This window comes from Narcine bancroftii, chromosome 8 (genome assembly GCF_036971445.1).
Source record: "Narcine bancroftii isolate sNarBan1 chromosome 8, sNarBan1.hap1, whole genome shotgun sequence".
NCBI classification, from domain to species: Eukaryota; Metazoa; Chordata; class Chondrichthyes; order Torpediniformes; family Narcinidae; genus Narcine; species Narcine bancroftii.
Genome location: NC_091476.1, coordinates 30,161,916 through 30,184,612, shown reverse-complemented (window position 1 = coordinate 30,184,612; position 22,697 = coordinate 30,161,916). Strand labels below are relative to the sequence as shown.

At 40.5% G+C, this 22,697-nt stretch overlaps 1 long non-coding RNA gene across 19 annotated transcripts in view; it reads left to right on the top strand.

Annotated features, from left to right (window-relative positions):
- The window catches only part of LOC138740571 (uncharacterized), a 589,788-nt gene that overhangs the window by 395,326 nt on the left and 171,765 nt on the right, over positions 1-22,697 (top strand). For 14 of the 19 annotated variants that reach the window (XR_011343011.1, XR_011343022.1, XR_011343026.1 and 11 more), the window contains one exon: positions 3,215-3,331. The exons of 4 other annotated variants lie outside the window; for them this stretch is intronic. This is a non-coding gene — a long non-coding RNA (uncharacterized lncRNA). Of the gene's footprint in view, positions 1-3,214; positions 3,332-12,324; positions 12,537-13,292; positions 13,500-22,697 lie in introns of those variants that run through there. One more of the 19 variants, XR_011343013.1, reaches the window with a different exon arrangement.

The following is a 22,697-nucleotide window of genomic DNA, read 5'->3' as shown; positions in this document are numbered from 1 at the left end:
CAGTGGAGAGCTCGCCATATAACACGATCTTGGGAAGGCGATGGTCCTCCATTCTGGAGACGTGACCCACCCAGCGCGGTTGGGTCTTCAGCAGGGTGGATTCGATACTTGTGGACTCTGCCAGCTCGAGTACTTCGATGTTGATGATGAAGTCACTCCAATGAATGTTGAGGATGGAGCAGAGACAGCGCTGATGGAAGCATTCTAGGAGCCGTAGGTGATGCCGGTAGAGGACCCATGATTCGGAGCCGAACAGGAGCGTGAGTATGACAATGGCTCTATACACGCTGATCTTTGTGTGTTTCTTCAGGTGGCTGTTTTTCCAGACTCTTTTGTGTAGTCTTCCAAAGGCGCTATTTGCCTTGGCGAGTCTGTTTATCTCGTTGTCGATCCTGTACTTAAGGCATCTCTGGAAAAGTTTCTCAATGTCCTGCAGCACTTAGAGTTCTGAAACATTGGTCACATTTCATCCAGGCTAGATGACTTTGAAGTTAACCTTCCTCAAATTAAGAACTTTGATTTCACAAATTTAGCTACATGGGTGAAATCAGAGAAAGTTGTTGTAGATAATTGCTTGGCAGACTGGGAGGCCTGTGACTAGTGGTGTGCCTCAGGAATCAGTGTTGAAACTATTGTTGCTGTCATCTATATCAATGATCTGGATGGTAATGTGATAAATTGGATCAGCAAGTTTTCATTCGACACTAAGATTCGAGGCATTGTGGACAGTGAGGAATGTTTGCAAGCTTGCAGAAGGATCTGGACCAGCTAGAAAAATGGGCTGAAAAATGGCAGATGATATTTAATGCAGACAAGTGTGAGGTGTTGCATTTTGAAAGGACAAACCAAAGTAGGACATTCATAGTAAAATGGTAGGCAAGTGAAGAGTGTGACAGAAGAGAGGAATCTTGGAATGCAGAAACATAATCCCCTGAAAGTGGCATTACAGGTGGATAGGGTTATAAAGAGAATTTTTGGCAATATTGGCCTTCATAAATCAAATTATTTAATTTAGGAGTTGCAATGTTATGTTAAAGTTGTACAAGACATTGAAAAGTCCAAATTTGGAGTATTGTATACAGTTTTGGTCATCTAGCTGCAGGAAAGAAATCATTAAAATTGAAAAAGTGCAGAGAATTTATTAGGATGTTGCCATGACTTTAGGAACTGAGTTCTTGGGAAAGGAAGAAGAATGAAGGGAGATTTGATAGAGATATACAAAATTATCATGGGTATAGATAGAGCAAATATGTAGGCTTTTTTCCACTGAAGGTAGATGAGATACAAACCAGAGGACATTGTAATTTTTTTTTTAAGTAATAAAAAAACTTTGGTTCTTTATATTAACAATATTTTGTTAACAACTCATGACCTTGTGCTAAAGCCATTTAAAAAAATATATCCAACCCAAAGTGCAGCATTAATCTCCAACTCCCTCTAGTGGTCAGGAGAATCATTAGCACTATCACCACATCCACTTTCCTTAAGATGTTCAATTTAGCAACAATACACACCAATTGCCTCTGCTGCTGTGCTGGTTTATCTTCTGCACTTATCTGTTCTTTCAGTGCCACTTCTGTTTTCAGCAGTCTCTTTCAATTCCTCCTTTGTACTTGACTATCCTCTTTTCTGACTGTGTGGGATCTTGGATTTACAGAACAGTGGCCTTCTTGTCCCACGTGTTAGAATCTCTTACTGTGTATTTAATGTTCTGTATTTTGTGTTATTTTCATGCAGTTTTAATTGCCATAAGCCCTGGGATGCATCCAATTTAGTGAAAAACTTTGTACCGGCTATCTCGCGTGTAATTTCATCCCTGATTGGAATCTGATAATGTTCCCTCTTTATATTGGCATTCAAAGCATTTGGGTCCATGCACACACATAGGTCACCATTCTTCTTTTTGACACACACCATTGAATTCACCCATTCTGTGGGCCTCTCCACGTTTTGACATCATTCGGTCAAGTTCCTGCGTGAGCTAGTCTTTTAGTGGTGCTGGAACCTGGCTAGGACATTCACTACTGGCAGAGTGTCCTCCTTTAACTGTTGCTTCAGAACTGGCTGAAGACTTAGAAACCAAACTTGCTGACCGACACCTTGCAGGCAACGCTGAGGATGACTGGGAATGCTTCAAGGATGCTATCCTTTAATCTGCATTGAAGATGCTAGGGCCCTCCACCCACAATCAGCACGACTGGTTCATTGAGAATGAGGAGGAGATACAGGCTCTACATATTGAAAAGCACCACCTTCACCATGCCCATCAGAACGACCCATCATCAGCTGCCAAGAAAAACACCCTCCCCAGTGTTCGCAGGACAGAATAAACTGTAAAATGCAGGTTCCCTGGCTGAGTTCCAAGGTAGATGAAATACAGGGATACACAGACAAAAACGACTGGAGTGACCAAGTCTGCACCTGGTAAAAAGCCAGTGTTTACAGTATATTGAAAGCCTTGCAGTGGCATGAATACCTCGGTGTTACAGGGCCAGGATCAATGTGATCAGGTCCAGCATTACTTCCTTTTCCCCTTTGATTTTACAGGGCAGAATCACACAAATGATTCCTCAGAAGAGGAAGGTTTAAGATCTTCCTTTTGATCTGAAATATTAACAATGCTGCCTTTATTCCTCGTGCTATGGTTAATTAAAAATAAAAATGCATGTTGCAATGAGTTTGAGACAATATAGTTAACAACTTCAGTTGTGCTGCCAGTGTTTTCTTAATATTTAAGACATCTGTGTTAAGAAATTAGCTTTTAGCTTTGTTTGGTATGCTAAATTTGTCCTTCATATCACACATATTTCTTCTTCATATCACACACAGTTCTCCCACAAAATAGCTGGAAATGCAGAGGAAAATATATAAAAAGTATTGGGGAAACAATTCATGGGGTAAAACAGGATCAGACTGGTACAGTGCTGCATGCAGCGTTTGCAGCAAGCGTACCATCATAATACAGACCATTGGTAAACATGTTGAAGCATAAAAACTCTCTCATGACAACTAATACAGCTGCAGCAAAGGCTGCTGTGGAGGGGAGGAAAACATGGGGGAGAGACATGCTGCAATCTCCATTTCCAGTGCGCGTGACCCCCCCCCCCACCCCTCAGGCTGAGAAATGCGCGCAACCCCCCCCCCCACCCACCCCTCCTCAGGCTGAGTCCCGTGCTTGAGAGGACTGTTAATTGCAAGCTGATTTGTCTTTTAGGTATCGTAGCAACATGCCCTGTTGTGCTTAGTTTTGGAGTTGCTGAGACATTAGAGTGGACATACTTTGAAACTGTGCACATGAATCAAACAGTGAAAACGAAGTCTGACACAGGAAGTGAGTGAAATTCACTACCTTAAATTCATTACCATTTATCAATCTGCTGTGATCTTTTGTTCAAGACCCTAATATGCAAAGGTCATTAGTTGTTTTTTAATGCACCAAATTTACAGTTATTAGAGAGATGGCCACTGTGCACATGATCAGCTGGACAAATTAGGCTCAGCTTCATTGAAATGTCCGGCTAATTTCCTGAAAGACCTGGAGACAATAGCAAGAACAGTCTGGGAAAATAATTTATGTACACACAAGGATTAAGTTTTGACCACATTACAATGTAGACTTTTTTTTTTATAAATGTTCTGGAAATAGCAATATTCCAAGGTACTCGTTGAAAATGTGTGCTATAAATTAACATTGACCTTCACATCTTGGTTTTGAAGGACTGCTTTACAAATAAATTGGGTTAAAAACACAACTTTTGTTGTCTCACCCCCCCCCCCCAACAATTAAATGCATTCTCCTCTCAAATACTGTTGCACTTGCTGTGTATTTCCAGTATTTTCTGTTTCCATGGAAAAAATAATGATTTTTTTTTCAGACCAGCAATTGCAGCACAACATTTTAGCAGCTTTTCATTTCACGTTTAAAAGAACTTCAGTGCTATTGTGTCTAATCCCAGAAGCTGACCTGTGGTATACATTTCTAGTAATGCAGCCAGAATCAATATATTGAACAGGATAGTGAGGATACTAAAAGGGTTTGTCAAACATAAGTGAGATAAATATTTAAGAGGTGTGAGTGTAGGCTTCTGAATCCACTAAATTTGGATTAGTGAGCCATAGTTATTTTTCTTTACCATACACTTTGGCCTGTCATTATACACAACTTTAGAAAGTTAGTATTACCAACATACTTAAGCATTTCTCTTTGTATTTGACTGACATGGATCAGTTAATCACACAATGGGTCACTTTAATCAGCAAAAAAAATTGATGGTACTATATCAGGGAAGCAATCCACTGTATATTAACCTGTATCCTACTTGTCAAAGTGTATGGTAAAGAAAAGCAGCAATGACTCACTGATGCAAATTGCTCATGTCAATTTAACATCATGCTAACAATGTATAGGATGAGGCATTAGAGGTCTTGAATTGCATAAAAGTGCATCCCTAGGGCCTGATCAGATCTACCCCATGATGCTATAGGAAGCAATAGATATTTGCATCTTTTCATTAACCCATAGGTAATGCACCAGAGGATTAATTATGCTATGCTTTTATTTGAGAAGGGCAGTAGGGATAAGGCTGGTGAACTTTTTCTCAGTGGTGGGAATGGATTCTGAGGGACGTGATGTATTTTCAATTGGAATGGCAATAAGTCAATGGGAATAGTCAGAATGGGTTTGAGTGGGGAAATCAACTCATGAATTTTTAATTATCAATTGAATTTTTTGAAGAACTGACCAAGAGGATCGACAAGAACAAAGGAATACACATTATCCACATGGAGCTCAGCAAAATCTTTAATAAGGGCCCACATGGTAGGCTTGTCCCCAAAGCTAAAATCATGTGGCAGGTAAGCTGAGTTAACAGATGAGACACAAAATTGGCTTGGTAGCAGAGGGTGATAATGAATGGTTGTTTCCACGCCACCCCCCCCACTCAGATTGGAGACCTATGACCCGCTGAATGCCACAGGGATTGATATTGGGTTCTCTGTTGTTGCCCTATGTATTGGATGAGAGTGTAGGTAGCATGAATAGTAGGTTTGCAGATGTCACCAAAATTGGTGGTATAGTGAACAGTAAAAATTGGGTTCTTAGGTTACCACAGGATCTACTGAGAATGTGGGCAAAGGAATAGAAGAGAAAGGAGTTTAATTTTAACTGCAAAGGGATGCATTTTGGGAAATTAAACTTGCATAGGATGTAGGCAGTGAATGGCAGGGCCCTGGGGGATGGTTGTGAAGCAGAGAGACCTTAGGGCACAAGAACATGGGATCACAGGCAGGCAGGGTGGTAAGGAAGATATCTGGCCTCCTTGAGTGTAGGTGTTAGGACATCAGGTAACAATTGCATAGAATGTTGGTTCAGCCACACAAGGAGATTGTGTTCAGTTCTTGTCACCATGCTATTAGAAGGAAGTCATTATTTCATGTCATATCTATATTTTTGTCATCTGATTACACAAGTACAACCCAATGAAACAGCAATTAGATGACTTTTTTTAAAACAAAAAACTTTATGCACTATAAATTAGTTACAACAAAAAACACTATTCAAAGTCTTTTTACACCCATAATGTTAGTCATAGCTATACATTGTCATCAACGTACATTGTTATATTTATTCCCTCAATACACCATTACAACCACTATGGAACCTTGTAATTTCTCCCCCCCCCCCCCCCTGTTGTTTGAGGGACTTCCTCTCACTCCCTCAATGCCCGGTAATCATAGGACTAGACTGTGGTTCTTCCCACAGCACCCTCATGTTGGCTGTACCAAGCCTCAGTACATCCCTCAGCACCTACTCCTGCAGCCTGGAATCCAAGAGTTGGCACCATTCCCAGACCAACATCTCAGTATTCTGAAAGATCAACAGGTTTAGGGCAAACCAAAGCGCATCCTTCACTGAGTTGATAGACTTCCAGAAACACTGCATGTCTGACTCTGATCCGATAAACTAAGCTAGAAAGAGTGCATAAAAGATTCTCAAGGATGCTACCTTGATTAGAGGGCTTAAGATATAAATTAAAAACATTTTTTTTCACTTGCCAACACAAGCAAATATTTGGTGGTGGTTCAAAGCCTATCATTACAACCCATTTATATTCCAGCAGAAGTGCCAATAAGATGCATCGAAGGCAACCTCACTTTTCTGCATTAATGGTCTCCCATCCCTCAATACTTTTTACTGATTGCATATCATTAGATTCCATTCTCAGCACTGATTAAGTAATATTTCTGCATGAACCAAGCCATGGACAACATCTAGCCATGTCTTGGTCTGCCCCAAATATCACCCAATGACTGCCTCAAACAGGCCCTAACCACCACTCCTTCATATTCAGTAGTAGCACTGTCTCCACCATAAACATGCTAGAGTTGCTGTTGATCATAAACACAAATGGATCAATCAAAAATGTACTGTAAGACAAAATGAGTAGGCTAGAGTACAGCCATAGTCAGTCAGAAAGTGTTACATGGGATATTACTTTGATCTGTCTCTCAAAAACTTTTTTGCTATTGTTAACCCTCAAATTGGGTGAGGAATGATATTTTCTTCACTTTCTGGATATATTCATCAACACTCAATGAGCTGCTTACCTTTCAAGACAACGAGACTATCAGCTCATTTCATCCATCCCACATAGTTTCACTCCTTTCTTCACCTTTACATCATGGCTGCAATATCTACCATCCATTAAGATGCAGAGCAGGTTGCTTGTTGAGCTGAACTTCTCTTTGGAATGATCAAGAAAAGCAAGGTCATAAGGCTTATGGGGCCCAAAGTCACACATCATTTCTAAGAGATAATAACAAGCATGGCAACTTAACACTCTCATGAATTAATAAGAATATCCATCTAATTTGGAAACTATTTAATAGCTTGAAGAACTTCATGATTTCTTTCCTGTTAAATGGTTGCTATTTGCAAGGAGAACCAGAAATACGTATTATTCAAATTACCTTACTAAAGAATTATCTGAAATTTACCATGCACTACCAATAAGTGGTAATTCTGCATCACCCAACAGAAAACGAATCAGAATTGTATGCAATGTCATGTATCCACTCTGCCAAAAAATCTGAATCAGAAAGTAAACCATCCTTTTTATGCAAGTTTACCATAAATAAGATCATCGTTCATCAGGTGTATTGAAGCATAATGGGAAGGTTTGTTTCAAGTACCATCATAGGATGGCAGCAGGTATTTTAACTATTCAGTATCTAACAATAACTGTCCCATCACCATAAAAGTCAATTAGAAATGGTTGTTTACAATTTGTTACACCTGCTAAATATTTTGAGCAGTCTAATAGGTGTTTGTGATTTGTTCAGATGCGATTACCTTAATTGCTTAATCCTCTGTATTTACTGATTTCAAAGCTCCACTGATTTCAGGTCTCCTTGCAGCTTCAATCATCCCTTCATACCTCGTTAAAGTGTGATTACTTAAGTGTTGCGAATCAATGCCAATGCTACTAACAATTATAAGAAGCAGTTGGAAAGTGCAGGCAGACTTCAGGCCCTACTCCATAAATGTGATTGTTTAGACTCCACCTGAAAGTTTTTGTTCTATAAATGTTCTGATGGTCAGATACAGCCTTATATGGGTAAGCTTAATAATTTCTGAAGTAGGGACATGTTTGGTACAGTTTTGTGGGTTGAGGGGGGTCTGTACTGTCCTGTAGGTTTTCTCTGTTTCTATGCCTATTTTCTTCATTAATTCCAGCTTATTGTGTTAATACCAATATATTTGTTGTAGACCATTGTGTGTGTGTGTGTGTGTGTGTGTGTGTTGCATTTAATCCAGAATCTACAGATTTTCTTCTTTAACTCAGTACGAGCCCTTCAGCCCAACTCATCTCTGCTGACCAAGTTGGCATTCTTGGCTTTTCAATTTTAGAAACATAACTGAACATACAATTTGTTAAATTTTGAAAATGAACTTTGTATAATTCAGGTAATCATCATTACCACTGAATATTTGGTTCTTAAAATGCACCGATACCAACTCTTGTATGAAAAACATATTTTTCATATAATCTGAATGTAGTTTCAGTATGTTTCTTTTTGAAATAAAAAAACCATCTTTGTTTTCATTTTTTTTAATAGAGGGTAGGTTTAGAAAGGTATTGATTCTATCTATTTTATCTATGAGCAAGATTACCAAAACAAAATAAAACACACCATGAGACAATTGTAAAAGGTAAATAATGTTCACTCCTCTCAATGCACCTTATTCAGTTCAATGCATTTCAGAATGGTTGTGGGAATCTGGTCAATTTTTCGAAGATGTAGCATCTTGACGTTTCTCTTAAGGCCATTTGACAGCTTTTCCTTTTGACTGCTCTACTTAAGCCTATTGATATTCACTGAGCAACTTTCTCACCACATCTCTGATGGAGCTATTGCATAGCTAATGCTTGTTTCCCTCCATCGAACTGAGTATTTGTCTTTCAACTACTCTTGAAAGGGAGAGCAAAAACAAAAAAAAAATCCAAAATAAACAGCTCTCATATTCCCAGAAATAGCAAGTCAGGCAGCATCTACGAGGAGAGAAATTGAGTTAACATTTGAGGCTTATGACCATGCAGTCCTTATCCATTCAGCTATACATTGTGGAGATTTTCATCTTGTGTCTTGGTAAAAAGTTTCAGCTCAATGCGCCGACCTTCATCTCCCACTGATGCTGCTTGACCTCGTGAATTCCCCAGCAGATTGTGTTTGATTTCCATCATGTGTGTTTGCATTATCCACATGTCATCCTTCTATCTGGAAGATATTAATAACCTGATAGTTAGCAAAAGAAAATCGGTAGATGGCAGCTCATTCCCACGTCCTTCAACAGATACTGGAAGGAATCTTTGCTGCAATATATTGCAGGTCTTTGTCATCAGAGAACTCCTCAATTCAAGGTGATTTGGATAATCTTGGATATTGCTGCAGATTTTAGTGATTTTTATATATAAATTAATAGATGGGAGTACAGCAACAGATCCTTTGGGCCCATGCTGCCCAGATGCACCCATATGACCATATGGGTACATCTTTGGAAAGTGGAAGGAAACCAGATCACTCGGTAGAAACCTGCGTAGTCACGGGGAGAACGTTCAAACACTTTAAAAGCAGCAACGTACTGAAACCCATGTTGCTGGCACTGTAATAGCATTGCGTTAACTACTGCACTAATCATGTCACCCAAATCTTTTGACTGTCTTTCTGCCTTCAAGTCAACCAGCCCTGGAGTCTGTAATTTATCCTAAGGGTCTGTGAAAATGTTAAGTCGGGTTCTTGGTGATTTTAAAAAGTAATATGTACCAGTAATTGCCTCATTCATCGGGATTCTGAATCCTTTGAGTTCTGCTGGACACCAAAACAGTGAGAAATAATAACTAAGGATAAGACCCCCGCACCCCCCCCCCCACACCAAGCCAACTTCATTACAATGCTTAGACTCAGCTTACAGTTAGTTGCACCTGACTAAGATCTATTTATTTTGAAAATAATTGAAAAGCCCTAAGTTAACAGTCTGTAGAGGCCTGTTTTAAAAGTGGTGTGGTTACTTAATCTGTCGATAAACTGATAAGATTGGTCCCATGCCTGACATTCAAGAGATTGCAGAGGCTGGAATCTAGAGCAAAGAAAAAAATTATCTGCTTGAGGAATTGAAAGGATCAAGTGGCTTAATTTGGTGGAAAAGGCATTTGCAACATTTTGAGTCAAATTCTTCAAGGCTGGACCTTCATCCAACAGTAAAATATCTGCTTTAAACAATATCTAATATTATCCACTGACCTCTGCTTCTGATAGGGTAAAATTTGAGCTAAGTGTAATGAGGGAAGAAATGTATTGGAATTCAGAATGGAGCACAGTGTAAAGATCTCATAGCATTGATGGATATGACAATTGAATTCAAGTTGTGCCCATTAAAACTGTCTGCAACATGCACTAATGTTGATTTAAGCAAATAGACTCATATGAAAACAACAAATTTAGATGGCATCTTGGCATTTTGAATGTAAAATTTAATTTGAAATGTTTTATAAATGTGTATTCCAACAGAAAATACAAACTGTGGTGAAGATGATGTTACATCAAAATCCGTACTGCAAACCTACACAGGAAAGGCTCCTCAACTCTTTCTCTGCAATATTGATGTCTATATTGGGGCAGTCTCATGCACCCATGATGAGCTTGACCACTTCATTTACTTTACTGCTTACTTCCACCCAAATCTTAAATTCACCTGGACCATCTCCAACAACACTGCCTTTTCTTGATCTCTCTGCCTGGATCTCGGGAGACAAGCTTTTCACTGACATATTTTACAAACCAACTAGCTCCCACAACTACCTTGACTACACTTCTCTGCAAGAATTCGATTCCCTACTTGCAATCATTCCATATCTGTCGCATATGTCCCAAGATGAGGGCTTCCAGTCCAGATCTTCCAAAATGTCTGCCTTCTTCCACAAACATAGCTTTCCCTTCACCACCATGAACTCAACACTCGCCCGCATCTTCTCCATTTCCTGCTCATCTGTCCTGCCCCCCTCTTTCCCCAGATGTAACAAAAACAGGATTCCCCTTGTCCTTGTCTACCATTCCACCAGCCTCAGCATCCAACACATCCTCCATAATTTCTGGCACCTACAATATGATCCCATTACCACACATTTTCCCCTCTCCTTCCATAGGGATCACACACTCCCCATGATTCCCTCATGCACCCATCCCTTCCCACCAATCACACCACCCACTCCCACCCAACACCTTTCCCTGTGGCTGCAGGAAGTTCAACACCTCTGCCCTCACCCCAAGCAAGACTTTCAAATGAAACAACATTTGAGTATCATCATGAATGATCCAACGCTCACTTTATGGACATCAGAGGGACTGAGTGTAGACTGGGAGATCGCTTCACTGACCACTGCTTTGTCACATCAGTCTCTCTATAGCCAACTATTTCAATTCTGTGTCCCACTCCCCTACTCGAATGTATGTCCATGGCCTCTGGTACTATCCTATCAAGACTACCAGTAAATTGGAGGAATGGCACCTGATTTTTTCCATGTGGGCTCTCCAAACAGATGGCATTATCATCGACTTCACTAATTTCTGCTAGCCTACTCTCCATTCTCCTTCTCTTCCTTTTCACCTGTCTTCCTTCCATTAGCTCTCCACTCCCTTTCCTCTCTTCTCCTAACCATCCCTTTTCCCCTTCCTGCTATGCCTTCCCTCCCTTATCCATCTATTACCTCCTGCCTTTGAGAATGTTCTCCTACCCCCAATCCCTCACCCCCTTCCTTTTGCTCAGACACATGCCATCTTTATATAAAGGACACTGTTTGCTCTAACCATGGTGTCTGCAGACTTTTGTGTTTTACCCCTTAATGAACGAAAATGGTTTACAGAGGAGTGCTGGGGAATTTTGGAATGTGGGATGCAGGTGGTTGAAGCTGTGTGCCAATGTTGGGTGAAAGTAATGAGGGTTAAGAAACTGATTGAAGTGAAATGAATGGAGCCCAGGATTTAAAGGGCAGCTGATTATAGCAAAAGGCAAGAGCAGGGCCATGAAGAAACTTGATAAAAGCTGCAATATGTACTGAGCAAAGTTGTGGTAAAACAGAACTTAAAGGAACTATATTGATTAAGTGGGTGTGGAGTCAAGTGGAGGGCAAGAATGAAAATTCTGATTAAATTTGGGCAGTGGTTGGGGTTGGGCATGGAACTGAAGACAGGAGCACAGAACTTGGGGTGGATCATGAGAACAGGAGCTGGTATATTCCAAAAGTTTGTATTCATTATCAGGAGAATGTGCCAAACACAAGCAAATGGAAGTGACATTGCAACTGATTTAGAAATTTGGCTTCAGGAGCTCAAATAAACTCAGTTTTGGAATGAAATACTACTCACAACTACAACATTTGAGAATGGATTTCTTGTGAATAGGGAATGCAGAAGCAAACAGGATAGAAGGAAGTACAGAAGAAGTAGGGATTGGATTTGTTCATTCATTTGTGCTCATAAACTTGGGTCTGGATGAACTTGGAAATGATAATACGGTAACCCCCCCTCCCCCCCCCACCGGTAGCTAGCACCTATGGGTATTCGGATATGCTGGATTAGTGAACTTTCCAATTGCTTGAAATTGTGTGTTTGTGTGGTGTGCAAGATCTGGGATCATGTCATCAGCATCGAAGGAGGGCCGGACGGGAGAAGAGGCTGCGTGAACTACTCGGGCCCGAGGTTTTGGGCCTACTCCTGGCCTAGCGCTGAGCGAAGCTGTTGATGTCTGTTTGCATCTCTTCCTCCTAGATTGCACCTCCTGTTTGCACAGTGCAGCCATGCTTGCAGTCCGGGCTGCTGGAAGGATAGCATCTCCGTGCTGGGGAGCAAGGCGAAGGCAGGATGGAACCACACCAGGATTCAGTTATGGATGGAGCTCCCTCCTCCCAGGGGTGGATCTGTGGGTTCAAACCACCTGCTGCCTTGCAGGTTTTGCCTCTTCAGGCAAAGGCTAGGAGAAGGTAACTTTGACTTCAAATCTATGGGCTCGGCTAGCCCAGCTGTTAGTACCTGGAAAGGGCCCCAGCTATGGGCAAATAGCACATCAGTCTGGCAGCTGGGGCTGGCAGCTGTGACAGAGCATGGGAAACAGTTTCCCTAGTGGTCTGCAGCAGCAAAATCGGTGGGTGAAGGATCCATAAAGACAATGGCCTGCGAGCCCGGACTTGGAACAGACCACTGCGGGGCAATCCTGCGTTACTCTGGCTGTCGTGCCTCGCATTTCACCAGGCCCAGTGCCGTGGGACCCAAAGGGAGGAGTTTCTCCTGGGAAAGCACTCACCTCCAAGTCCTTACCGCGGTACATGGTGCCTAAAGCTCACATGGAACAAAAGTTCTGTGAGGACAGAAGAGCTACAGGGCACAGGGTTCATCTTTGTTTGCGAAGGGATGGGTCATGATGGTGTTGCGTGAATTAGTGAACTGGACACCGAGGCTGCCAATTTTAAACTTTCATATATTTTACCTATTTACTGTTGCTTGAGGTAGACTGTTTCTTGAATTCCCGATAACTCGGATTTTACTGTCTGTTGCCAATGAGCTCGGGATAAATCCTTGTTTAATTCCCGAGGTATAGAAGTGAGGTGGGAAGCAAAGGAATAGAGGAGTTTTAGCTGCAACTGGAAAGGTGGAATTCAACCACAAGAAAGGAAAGCAATACTGTACGATATTAGCCCCGGTTAGGAATGCCATGTTTTGTTCTGGTTTCCTTTTAACAGAAGGGATCTACAAATAGAGGAAAATGTGTCCATACCTGAAACTAAAGCACTTGAACTGGAAAGTGATAGCAGAGGAGGGCAATTTTGCTCACACAAGAATTTGACCTGGCACGTTGAGGGACTGGTTATAAAGCAGATGGGGTTTATCACAAACAGAAGCATCAAGGATGAATGGAGTCAGAAGCAGAGACCCAGCACTGAAACTACGTAAAACACTGATTATGCCCCAGCTTGAATATTGCACGGAAATGAAGGTGGGTGCTGCAAAGTACAAAAACTATACACACGTCCCCACCCTCCTCAAATTGGAATTTTTCAAGAAAGAGGAAAAAATTGTTAAAACCCCATCTAATCTACCAAAATAAACAAAAAACAGCCTAAACTAAGAGTTCACTACAACAGATCCATACAAACTATTTATCTGGTCTTTGCCAATTTAAAAAAAAAGTGAAATCCAAGAGAGTCTGAAGGTAAAGTCAAAATATAAATTAACTCACACAAAAAATAGTTTATAAAAGGACGCCACCTCTTCAAACTTAAGAGGTATCAAAAGTGCAATTTTTTTAAAATTTTTTTCTAAACTTAAAGATGACTTAACTTGAGAGAACCATTGCATCAAAGTAGGTGAATTAGGATCTTTCTGCTTAAATGGAATGGCTTTTCTGGGCAACAGTGTAGTCAAGGCGACAACCCAATGTGCAGAAGTGGGAACTCAGCCCACCCCTTGAACTACAATTCCAAAAATAGATTAGATTGCAATCTAATACCTAATATAATTGACAAAGTCTTGAAAGTATCTGTCCATTACTTCTCCTCAGCACTATTTTCCAATTCATCAGTTTCCTTATCATTTGGAAAATTATCGACCTGCATATGAATGAAAACAGCAACTGAACAGTCCTCCAGGGTGAAATATTCCACAGGTTCACTGCCTTCTGAATGAAGATCTTTCTCCTTGTCTTAATCCTGGATGGTCTATCCCTCAGTTTTAAAACACTGTGGTAAAGTCTTGCTGTAATGAATCTCTCAAGCTCTTTACTGCTTTGTTGACATCCCATCATGTAACCATATAACTATTTATGGAGCGGAAACAGGGCATGTTGGGCTTTCGAGTCCGCACCGGTTCACTGATTTTGTGCTCCCTCTTCAGGCATTGGTCCCGGTAGATCTTCATTCTGCGTACAAACTTGTTAAAGATCTTCAGAATAGATGCAAGGAAGGTGTTTCTCATTCACCATTTAATAAATGTTCTCTTTTTCTTGTTTCTAATCACATCAGTTGACAGCTTTCCACTGTTCTGTACTGTATTTCATTTTCTGCATTCAAACTCACTCAAACAATCTATCCTAATCTTTGTGAAGCCTCTCTATATCCCCTTCTCTCCTCCTGATTCATCTCATTTTGGAAATATAACATGAGATCTCCTCAACAGAATCCTTGAGATACTTTGTGAAAAGCTGTCACACAAGTACCAACCCATTAAGAACCCCACCACTCGTGGGCTTCCAACCTGAAAGCCATATATTTGTTCCCAATATTTGCTTGCTGTCCAATAACTAATTTTCAATCCATGTTGATATTGTCACCAATTCCAGATGTCCAAATGTTGTTAACCACCCTCCTGTGTTAAAATTTGTTGAATGTTATTTAAAATATGAATGCCCCAGTACCACTGGTTCTTTATCGATTCTATAACCTCAAAGAATTCTGGCAAATTAATCAAATATGGCTTTCCTTTCATAAACCCATGGTGACGCAGCTCAATTCTACAATGCTTTTCCAGGTGTTCAGCTATTCATTCTTTCAATATCTTCCCTCCCACCTTACCTGCATCAAGCATGGTGCTGGAGCACTGGGGAGTAGAGTCAAAGTTGTTCAAGAAGGAAAGGATAATCAAGGAAATTGTAAACCAGTGAGCTGCACATAAATGGTCAGGAAGCTCAGGAGTAGGATAAATAGTGATTGGATTTCGGCACATTTTGGAAGGCTTGGTCAGGTTAGCGACAATCAGTATGACTTTGTGAGAGCTGGGTCATGGTTTACCAGATTTGATTGTTTTTTGAGGAAGTGACTAAAGTGGCTGACAAGGGTAGGGTAGTGGATGTTGTATACATGGATGTAAGGTGTTTCACAGGTCCCTCATGGTATGCTAATCCTTAAGATACAGATGTATGTTAATCACAATTAATTCATAGCTTGTATTCTGAACTGGCAGACTCGTTGAAGGAGGGTAGAGGCGGAAGCATGGTACTCTGGCTGAAGGTCCATTGCTGATGGTGTTCTGTAGCCATTGATATTGGCCAATAGTTTCTTGTTTCACTCCATTCTTAAAAGTCATGATATCTTTGCAACCCTACATCCCAGAGGAACAACTCAACAATTAAAACTATGGAAGATGATAACCAGGGTATGAATTCTTTCAAAGCTATCCCCTTCAAAGCTCTGGGATGGAAATTATTGAGGCCTGAGACCTAGTGACCTCCAAGTTTGCTAACTTCTCCTGTACTATTTCTGAAATTAATTCCTTCAGTTCCTCATTCTAACACCCTATTTTATATTTCCCACTGCTCTATTTTCATGTTCAATGTTTCCTTTGTAAGTGTTAAAGTGCTCGTAATCATCATTAGGCAAAGGATGGGAATAAAGGGATCCTGTTCTAGTGGTGCTGCACAGGTGTCAGTGTTGGGGCCGCTTTTCACAAAGTATATTGATGAATTTGATTATGGATTAAATGGTTTTGTGGCTAAGTTTGCAGATGACACCAATGTAGATGGAGGAACAGGAAGTGTTGAAGAAACTGAGAGACTGCAGAGAGTTTAGGGGAGGGGGGAAAGAAATAGCAGATGAGAGATACAGTTGTACATTTTGGAAGAAGACCTAAACAGGCAGATTATCATTTAGATGGGGAGAAAATTCAAAATTTGGAAGTGCAAAGGAACTTGAAGGTCCTCATGCAGGATACCCTAAAGGTTAACCACTAGTTTGGATCGGCAGTAAAGAAAGCGAATTCTATGTTGGCATTTACTTCAAGGAATGGTGTTTTAGAGTAAGGAAATGTTGATGAGGCTCTATGGGGCACTGGTGAGACCTTATTTGGAGTACTGTGTGCAGTTTGGGGCCCCTTGTTTTAGAAGGATGTACTGATGTTGGAGAAAGATGAGAGAAGATTTACAAGGATGGTTCCTGGAATGCAAGGGCTAATATGTGAGAAGTGTTTATTGGTCCTTGGACTGTATTCATTGGAGTATAGAAGAATGAGAGGGGATCTCATAGAAATATTTCAAATGCTGAAATGATTGGTCAGAGTAGATGTGAATAAGATGTTTCCCTTGGTGGGTGAATCCAGGACAAGACGGCATAGTGTTAGAATTAGAGGGTACCTATTTAAAACAGGGATGAGGAGAAAGGTCATAGATTTGTGGAATTTGTTGCCACATACAGCTATGGAGGCCCAATCATTGGGGGAGTTCAAGGAGGAGATTGATAGATATCTAATTAGTCAGGGGATCAAGCGATATGGGAGACAAGACCAGAAATTGCAATTAGATGTGAGAATGGTTTAACTCATGGTGGTGTGGTGGAGCAGACTTGATGGGCCAATTGGCCTACTTCTGTTCCTTTATCTTGTGATCAGGACTACTGTTGTATGAATCGATTTTATTTGCATCTTCCATCCATTTAGCACCAGCTTTAACTTATCTTATCAGCCTAAAGGAATCACCGTCCTTGTTCTTTATGCCTCAAAGAATATATATTTGCAATATGTTTTACATTTAAATGCTGACAATTCATTGTCCACCATTATAGTATTTTCTTCACAATGTACCTTCCACTCTTGTCTTCATTGTCACTGTGATTAAGATTTATGGCCAAATTGACTCAGACTATTTAAAAACTTGATGTTAAATTGTATCATATTATGGTCACTCTTCCCAAAAGTCCCATGACCACAAGATTCTAAATTAACCACTGTCATTGCACAAACAAGTTCAAAAAAAATAACCATTTCCCTCAACATATTGATGGGGGAAAGTTTCCATTCAGCATTCACCGAGTTCATATTGCATTCATCTCATCGAATCTGTAATCAAAAATGCTCAAAGGGTACTGGATTAGACCCGTGTCACAAGTGCTTCCATTTTTCTGCTCTTTGGCAAACTTGAAATTAGAACTATTGTTTAGTAGCCTGTCAAACCCTCATCAAAATGTTCTGGTTTTTTCCTTTGTTATCTCCTCTCAAATGCCTCTTGTTCTATAATCATGAACTGTCAAGCCAGGAGAATTTCTCACCATTACCCTTGTATCCTATCGTGTTACCTCACCACCCCCCCCCCTTTCTTTGTCTGTCTTTCCAAAATGTCAAATACCATAAAGTATTTAATTCCCAGCTTTGGACACTCCACAACCCCCATTTCTACAATAATGAAGTTTCAGCATTTACCTCTCAGAATCTGAATTTATTGTTGTCATGAAATTTGGTGTTTAGCAGTAGCACCACAGTGCAAACATTCATATTATAACCAGCTTACAACATTACTGTTTTAAAAATAAATAAATAAATAAATAAATAGAATGATAATAATACTAGTGCATGAAAAGTAAGGCAGTCTCTTTGGTTCATTGATTATTCAGGAATCTGATGGCAGCAGGGAAGAAGCTGTCCTTGTGGCACTGAGTGCTCATCTTTAGGCTCCTGTACCTTTTTCCTGATGATAGCAGAGTGAAGATAGCATGGTCTGGGTGGTGGGGGTCTTTGAGGATAGAGGATGCTTTATTTTTTTAAGACACCGCCTCATGTAGATGGCCTTGATGGAGTGAAATCTGGTGCCTGTGATGTTGCAGGCTGAGTGAACAACCCTCTGGAGTTTTTTCATGTGTTGAGAGTTTGCACCTCCATACCAGGCAGTGATAGAACCAGCCAGAATGCTCTCCACAGTACACCTGTAGAAGTTTGATTCTTCAGTGACTTACTGAATCTCTTCAGACACCTCACTAGCCGCCTTTATGATTTCATCAACATGGAGGATCCAGGACATATTCTCAGAGATGTTGACACCCAGGAATTTGAAGTTCTTTACTCTCTCCACTACTGAGCCCTTGATGAGGACTGGGTTGTGTTCCCCTGACTTCCTTCTGAAGTCCACAATCATCTCATTGGTTTTGCTGATGTTGAGTGCAAGGTTGTTGTCATTATACCATCAATGAGCTGATCTATCTCCTTCCTGTACACTTCTTCATTGACATTTGTAATTCTGCTGATAACTTTGGTGTCATCGACAAACTTGTACATAGCATTGGAATTGTGCCAAGTCACGCAGACATGAGTAGAGCAGTGAGCGAAGTGTGCATCCTTGGGGTGTGCCTGTATGATAACCAGCAAAGAGGAGATATTGTTTCCAATTCGTACTCTCCATGGTCTTCCATGAGAAAGTCAAGGATCCAGTAGCAGAGTGGGGTACAGAGGCTGAGAGTTTGTAGTTTCTTGACCAGCACTGAGGGAATAGTGGTACCGAGCTGCAGTCGATTAAGAGCTACTGCATGTATGAATTGCTGTTTTTGAGGTAATCTAGAGCTGAGTGGAAAGCCAGCGATTTTGCATCTGCTGTGGACCGATTGTGATAATAGACGAACTGCAGCAGGTAGAGATCTTTGCTTAGGTACATGTTAATTCTGGCCATGACCAGACTTTCAAAGCATTTCATCACAGTAGAAGTTCGTGCTGCTGGGCTGTAGTCATTGAGACAGCTCACACTATTCTTCTTGGGTACTGGAATGATTGATGCCCTTTTGAAGCAGGTGGGAACCTCTGACTAGCAATGAGAGGTTGAAAATATCCGTGAACATTCCGGCTAGTTGGTTGGTGCAGATTTTCCATACCCTGCCAGGTACGTCATCAGGGCCTGATGCCTCTTGAATGATGTTTTGACATTGCACTCAGAGACTGATTTTTTCTATTTGTATCATTAATTTACTGCTTCATGAATTCTGTGAACATTCAAATGTTGATTTTGTATAACTTTCAATCTTTCAGCTTTAGTAACCGAGTCAACAGAAATCGTCAGCAGTAGAGGTTCACGGAAGCTACCTGGTTCCATATGCTGCATTGTCAGCCTCAGACCATCCTACTGCTGCTCCTCCTCCTCTTGCTGAAATGCTCAAGCAAGGGATCGAGGCAGTCCTTTTCTCTCCTCTAGCTCAGAATGGTGTTCAGATGGATAAGAGGGAAGGAGGAAGGGTATGTCAGGATAAGAGTGGGTGAGAGTTTGGGAAGGAGTTAAACTCGGAGAACAGAATGCTGGAGGGCAAAGAAAACAACAAGCTCCCAAATTGTTGTCAATAATATCAGTGGGAGGGAAAATGCAGAAATTAACAATGAAATATGTGCCACCGTGCTCAGAATTGTGAGGTTGGACAAATCCCAAACACCACTTGAAAATTCCTCTCCATCATTTAGGAGGCAGATGGGCTAAAATACATAAGGAATAAGGATACATGGAGACTAAAGGTATGTCACAGTGACTGTTATGAGAGGGAAGGGGAATAGGCAGTCAACACAGGGAACCCCTGTGACCGTTCCCCTCAGCAAATACTTTTTTTGGATACTATTAAGGAGGATGATCTACCAAGGACAAGTCGTAGTGGTCAGGTCTGGACTTTTGGCTGAGAAGGGAAGAGGAGAGCTACAGTGATTTGGGATTTGATAGTTGGGGAACAGATGGGAGGTTCTGTGAACAAGATCAAGAATCCTTGTGGGTATATTGCCTCCCAGGTGCTAGGGTCAGGGACATCTCTGATCGATTTCACGGTATTCTCAAACAGAAGGGTCAACAGCCAGATATTGTGGTCTATGTTGGTAATAATTATTAATTGAATGAATATAGGGAGCCAGGAAGGAAGGAAAAACAGGAACTCAAAGGTGGTAATATCTGGATGATTGCCTGTGCCATGCATCAGTGATGGCAGGAGTAGGAAGTTGAGACAGATGAATGTGTTAGCTGAAGAGTTTGAGCAGTTGGCATGAGTTCAAATTCATGGATCAATGGAATATCAAAAAGGATGGATTGCATCTGAACGGGAGGGAGGATGGACGGACAGCTTGTTGGGAAGGGTTTAAACTAGTTTTCCAGGGGGATGGGAACTAGCATGAGAGGGCAGTTGGTAGGGCATAGATACACAAATAGAGACACCATGTAGTGAAAATATAAGGAAAATGTAATGCAGTAAATGGGGAAAAATTGAAAGCATAAATTCAAGGATTTAACTTGGGTACTTTGGAAACAAAATTGATAAATGATAAACACAGCACTGAAGGTCTTGAATTTAAATGCCTGCTGTATGTGTGTGTATAAATATATATATATATATATATATATATATATAAATAGATAAAAAATAAGGTTGATGATTCAGTATCACAGCTGGAAATTGGCAGGTATGACATTGTGGCCATCAGTCATGGCTAAAAGAAGACCACAGCTGGGAACTAAATATCCATGGATACACAGTGTAACAGAAGGACAGGAAGTTAGGGAGAGGGGCATGATGGTTCAACTGGTTTGGAGGGAGGAGACATTGGATCCAGGACAAATTAATGGGAAGATGAAGGATGAGTAAGCTTTTAAAAGATTGCAGAAGACAAGTAAGGAAATTGAAAGCATACCTAAGAGGACAAATAATTAAACCTCCTGGATGGTGGTTCTCAACCTTTTTCTTCCCACTCACATACCACTTTAAGTATTCCCTATGCTATGTGTTCTGTGGTTAGTAAAGGATTGCTTAAAATGGTATGTGAGTGGGAAGGGAAGGTTGCGAATCACTGCTCTAGACTCGATTGTTACTGAAATATTTTGCTTGAGAAAAATTGTCATTGGCCCATTTCGTTTGGAGCTATGAAACCGTGCACATAATGCGTCAATTAGGTACGATTAAAACAGTGGTTTTTCAAACTTTTTCACCCACATACCACCTTAAACAATCCCTTACTAATCAGAGCATCTATGGCATAGGGAACACTTAAAGCGTTATGTGAGTGGAAAGAAAAAGGTTGAGAACCACTGCTCTAGGATTAAAAAGGAATATATGAAGGAAGTAGGAGAATTGGAGCTGGAGTTTTTATATTTGGAAAAAGACCTTCAACAAATGGGCTCTGAGTGAAAAAAAGTAACCAATTAATTAACAAAAATCTCAAGTACATTGCAAACTTACAGGACAGAAAAAAAGATAATTAGAACTAAACAAAAGTACGATGAGCTAAGGGAAAGATCCCATAAGGTCCTCTCCTGGCAGGAGAAAGCAGAACAGATCTCCAGAATGATAAATGCAATTAAACAGAACCACACAGGATTTCCTAGAAACCACATCATTAATGAGACTTTCAAACAATTTTACTAAATCGGAATCATTAGGAGATGAGAATAAAATCGAGGATTTCCTGTCACAATTGGACCTCATAATTTAAATCTAGAAGAACAAAGAGGTCTAAATGCTCCCTTTACTCAAGCAGAGATAAGGTAAGCACTGGCCTAATTAAAACTAATAAATCCCTAAGTTGATGGTTCACCCCTGAATTTTATAAAGAATTTAAAGATCTTTTAATAACCTCTTTTTATGGAGGTATTAGATCAGGCAGTTGGAACTAGTTCCCTCTTTTTTAACAGCAATAATTATGGTGATACATTAAAAAAGATAGGGATCCATTGAAACCAGCATCTTAGACCTATATCAGTACTGAATTAAGACTATAAAGATTATTGCCAAAGCCTTGGCAAATAGATTGGCAAATTATTTGCCAAAATTAACTAATGTGGATCAAACAGGCTTTGTGCAAAAGAGACAACCTGCAAATAATGTAAGTAGATCGCTTACATCTGGTTTTCCTTTCCAGAAGTCAACAATTTCTTTGGTTTTGGTGACATTCTGTGTGACTTTATTGTTGATGCACCATTCTAAAGTCAAGGGGAGAAAGTGAGGGAGTGGAGCTGAGTGGGAGAATGGAATGGCAGAGCAGATTTGATGGGTCAAATTGCCTACTTTGGCTCCTATTTCTTCTGATCTTATGGTCTTATTGCACTCCCACTGTGGATTCCTCATGGATTCAAACAGTGGTGTATGCATTTGCAGAAGATCCTGCCTTCCAGACCTGCTCCAGGATAGACAGCAGAGGGAAAATGGGACATTGATGAAAAGGATGACAAAAAAAGGTCTGTCATTGATGTATTTTTTAAATTTATCAAGTTAGCTTTGATGCTTTCATTTATTAAATGGTATGGAAATTAATTCCAACCTTTAACATGTTTTAGTATTTTTGTTCTTGTTTTGGAACATTTGGTTGCTAAGAGATATTCAGAAGCAAAGTCCTGAATGAGTTCAACATTCATGAAAACCTGGGGAAGTGTTGTCAATTTG